Here is a 5,353-nt window from a genome sequence, read left to right on the forward strand (position 1 = left end):
CATATCACAGGTTAAGGAGGCTATCAATTATATGAGTATGGATTGTTGGACTGGAAAAGGTGTAGAAGTGAGCTTTCATTTTGCAATTCAAGTTATTTGATGATTAATATAAGTGGATTCATGCAAACTAAATTGTGTATCATGTACAATTTTGTATTTAAGTTTCTTGTATGGATAATAGGGCATGCTTTTAAAGTCCCATTTAAAACAATGGTTTGGATCCTTTCGGTCGGATTTTGATGATTTCAATGTGCTTTAGTTGCTATTGTTTATTTGGTAAATTAGTAAGACATACAACACATTAATGGCAATCCAACGTTGTTTGACAAAAACGATATCTATTCACACCATGCCTATTAGCAAAAATCATGTCTACTCTTTAACAATCACACAACCATAAAATCGAGAAAACCTGTTGTATGAACATCACTTCACACAATAGTTTTCATGTCAAAAGCTGCTGTGTGATTGTTGACATATATTATCGAGAGCGACCTCGACATATGTCGACATATGTTGATGAGATCTATCGATATTCACACAACAGCTCTTAAAAAGAACAGTTGTGTGAGTTGACAATTACACAAGGGTTTTATTGAAAAAACTGTTGTGTGATTCTCGACAGATATCATCGACAACTGTCGAGAAGCAGCTCAACATGTGTCGGCATCTGTCGATAATATCTGTCGAGACTCGCACAACAANATTTTCAAAAAACCATTGTGTGATTCTCGGCATATTTCATCGACATATGTCGACAGCTGCCGAGAAGCAGCTCGACATGTGTCGGCAGCTGTCGATGATATCTGTCGAGACTCACACAATGGTTTTTATTGTAGTGTTGTGTGTCAGTTAGTCAAACAAGCTCTTTTTAGCCGTTGTGCGACATGTTGATCAGACAGCGATCGGATTAACAACGGATTTGACCTTTAACAGACGACGTTTTTTCCCCGTCGTGTGATGCATTATCTGGCGTAGTGTTTGATTCTCCCTTGTTACTAGGATTGTAAACGTTTATCAATCCTCAGGGACTTCACAAGTCATAAGTGACGTCTTGCAACATATCATGACTACTCTAGTTAATATAAAATGACAAAGAACCTATACAATTGGAATTACAATACGTACAATACGGTCATTCTCTAATACGATATTCTAAATCACATCATTGGGGTATGTAAGTAATATATATGTCAATCCCCTATTGTGATTATCATTCTCATGTGATCCGTAGAATGTGATTATAAACTTCTTTTAATCTCATTCAATGTTTTGGCCAAAGACTATTTGAATCACATCTTTGAACAAACACTTTATTTACTTAAGGATAGAGATTCCTTATTGTACACTCACATGTCTCTATGAGCGAATTGAGTACACCAATGAGTGCATGGATCATATCCATTAATGGACATAATGTTATTGCATCATCAAGAGTAAATCCATTCACTCATAAGACAACCATAGTGTCTCAGGGCAAATGACTAATTTGTATTATTGCAATTTAGAGTTCAAGTTTGATATGTAAGTAAAACTTCATACAAGAATTCTAACGATCGCGTTTAGTGTACTCTTTAAAATAAGAACACCCATATACTTGTATTAATTAGTGTCTCTACACAAATGACAAGAGACATATGATCCTCCATATTGAGCATACATATATAGTATGTGCTAGTCTTTCTGGATTAACAATGTCCAAATGATAATCGTATGACTAGGAACATTTAGGATAAGAGTGTAAAAGAGTAAATGTCTCATACATCTAACTCTTTAGATTACTTTCTCTTTAACTCAATTTCCTTGGACTTTGTTCAATCAAATATTAAATATAAGCAATGAACAATAAACTTGCCGTTTTGATTAATAATAACTACAACAATAATTACATCAAAATGATTGTTTTAGGACACAATTCCTTCACATGTCAATAGTGGCAGGCGGCTAGAGGTTGTTGTACAACACAAAAAGGTTGGCAAAGAAAGTAGCGGGTGTCCTACCCTGGTTCTCGCAAACCGCCAAGCCCATAAGCTGATCCTCTAGCAAGAAATCTAAGGCAGAGCGCCTGAAGATGGGTAAGTACAGCTAGAGCCAGAGATCTAGGATCCAAAGTGAACCGGTAGGTAGGCTAAAAGGTTTCAAAAAAGCTAACGGAGGGCACGGTAAAGCGCGCCTAATACAGGCTGCCCTAACCCTACTTGGATGTCATTATACAATGTTATGGCTAGTTTGTTCCACTTGTTCGTGGGTTTGTGAGCACCACCATAAAATATAAATTTATTAAGCCGCCAGTACTCAAGGAAAACAATACCTCATCTGTGGCGGTCATCGGTGTTGATGTAGTAATTTCTCTAAGTTGGGAAAGAGGTCTTGATGACTCACCGGATGTTGGGGTTGCTGGTGTAGGTGAACTCACCGGGGGAGTATAGATTGGGGTGAATGGGTAGGCCAGTGATGGCGAGAATGTCCAGCAGTGTAATGCTCATCTACCCGAACGAAAAGTCGAAGGTGTTGGTTTGCGTTATTCCAAAGGCAAGTCGCCACCGCGATAGGAGCTTGATTCAAGGAGGTAAGGAGTTCAAAGCTCAGCGCAATCACGTCTGCAATACCCACTGCCTCCTAGGCCCTCAGATCTGTGCTACAACGAGCCTTGTACCAGGTTTGCTCTTCGTTGGTACACTTGGCCACTCTCCGATCGGGATCCCGGTATAGGATTGAGCTTGTTGAAACCACGAGGCAAAATCGCCAGGTGCACAACGACAAGCGAGGATAAGACGGCGCACGGTGTTAGTGTAGCTGTTCAGAACGGCAGCGGGAATAGGCTAAGATTGGTTGGGGCTGAACACGACCTCACCATTCTCGAGGAACCAGATGCTAGCGTCCCGAGGTGGATCAGCGGTGAAGAGATTCACAAATCTCGTCACTTAGGCGATGGCCGCTGTGGGGAAGAGATTAGGATCTCAAATATCTAGTTTAAGGGCCATTTGGATTCGAGGAGCTAAAGGTTTTCCGGTAGGGTTTACTCTGGGCAGAAGAGAGAGAAATGAGGTTGAAGATGAAGTGAGTTGAGACTTGCGCTCTTTTCCCTCTTAAAGAGGATAAACAAAAGCGTATTTTGGTTTCAAACAGTCATGATGACAAAACGTTGCGATGACTCCAAAATGTTAGCCTTTTTCAAAATTCGAAACTGAAGAACGTACGCAATAAGGCCTCTTTGCTTGGCCATTGCGAGATGGGCCTAAGCTCGAGGCCTAGGAGGCAATGTTTGAGCCCAATTAGAAATTGGGTCAAAGACTAATTTTAATCAAGTTTTGGGCAGCATTTGGGCCAATACTTGTGGCCCTAAAAATAAGCCTATTTGGCTTTGTTTTGAATTAATTTGCAAACGAAGAGTCGGAGTTATATATGGAATCCACACGTTTCGCAAAGTTAGTGTCCACTTAGGAGATGCAAGTCAGCTCCGCGTCAAGGACTAAAGAGTCTTTTTATATGCGACAGGTCGGCACATGTGACCTATGCAAAGTCTACTTACACAGTCAGAACTACGTCATCTGATTACGTGGTTGCCAAGCAAAATGAAACCTTGTACAACTTAAGTAGCGAAAACCAACTAGGTTGCGAAGACTGCATCCTTATATGATAATTATGTGAGCTTGTCACTATATAAGGGGGTTCAAGGATCAATCTACACACACAATCTCTCATACAACGACATCAATTACAAACCTTCGACCTAGTAGAAACCCAGACGTTAAAGCACTTCGCCTTAGCACCCTTTCCTTTTTAAGCTTTTCGGAGCTTCGTTTTGTTTTCCATTCCTTTCCATTTGGTTGCTCTATTTGCCCTTACTGCGAGTATCGATATTGGTGACGCATAGAGCTACTGTAAATCCTTGCCCGCAAGGTGACACCACAACTTTGTGATTGAACTAGTGCACTCTCGATTCGCAATTGCTTTGATTAGAAGCAACATGTTAAGCGCACTACATAGACGACTACTACTACTCGTGAATCCACGCGTTATGTCACATCCCGACCCTTAAATTTTTACCTTATTTACTAGCTGGGTATTAATAAGAATTTTACCATCTCCGTCAATGAATTTATGGTTTAATTGGTCCCTAGAGGGGTTTTGGGGGACGACTATTTCGGTGGAATTATTCGTATGAGAAAAATGTGACGACGGTAAAAATGGTAAATTTTAGCTAGTAAAAGGTAATTTTTATTAGGGTATTATTTTTTTGGTGGTGTTATTTTGGAGTTGGGTTTATAGTTGGGTTGGGTAGAAACCGGTTGGGAAAAGCCCAACACTTTTCTTTTCTCTCTCTTTTTCTTCCCGACTCTCTCCCCGAGCTCTCCCACTGCCGAAAGCTTCCCGCCGTCCACCCGTCGCCGTCCGGCCAGCTCTGACCGTCGCACCGGTCCCAAACGGTCGGCCGTCGACCCAGCCTTCTCTCTGGACAGGTGGCAGCCCCCCTAGCGCCGCCAAGAGAGAGAAATGACGCCCGGAACCGCTGGCTGTCGTGGTGGTTTTCTCGCCGGAACTCCCTCCTCCGGCCGCCACAGCCGGAGCTGCTAGGCTCAAAAGGAAGCCCTCCTTCCATGCTTCAATCCTTCGAAAGGTTTTGGTACGGTTCGTGCTAGGTAAGAAGAAATCATTGATTGGAACTCTAGGGTTCTTTGTTGTTGTTTTGGTTTGATTGACCTAGCTAAGCTTGGAATTGGTGTTTGTGCTAGATAGGAAAGTTGTAGAGTGAGTTGAGAGAAAGATGCTGTTAAATTTTGGTAGGCATTGGAGGTCGCCGGAGTCGGCCTCCGGCCACCGCTGCCGGAGGAGCAGATGGCGGCGCCGCCGCTGTTTGGGAGATTTTTATGGTTTTAAGTGTAGAATATTAAGGGGAGTTTAATGATGTGAAGTTTGGAATTTTTGGAGGAGTTTTGGATAGGTTTGGGATTTTTAAAAAATTGGTGAATTTGACGGTTATTGGGGTAGAATCCGACTGCTGGATTTTCCTTATTATTGTTTTAGAATGTTGAAATAAATGAAATAAGGCTGTGGTCGGAGTTTGGCGTGAATCCGATAAGCTTAACCCTAGAAAAGATAGTGGGTTAGGCGGAAGAGTTTTGGGTTAAATATTTAAGTATTATTTATTCTAAAATTGAAGTGTGGTCCTAGGCATGGTTTTTGTGCCAGGATTTGAGGAGACCTCACTTGAGTGGCAAATTGGATTTCGTCGGGCTTATGCATAAAGTTGTGAGTGGAATTTTGTTTTAAAATATATGCATGCGGTGATTCTATATTAAATGATTGATTTTATTGAATATCATTTTGTGGAATTGTTTATTTTTGCGAA

Source organism: Fragaria vesca, linkage group LG6, assembly GCF_000184155.1.
Source record: "Fragaria vesca subsp. vesca linkage group LG6, FraVesHawaii_1.0, whole genome shotgun sequence".
Lineage (NCBI taxonomy): Eukaryota > Viridiplantae > Streptophyta > Magnoliopsida > Rosales > Rosaceae > Fragaria > Fragaria vesca.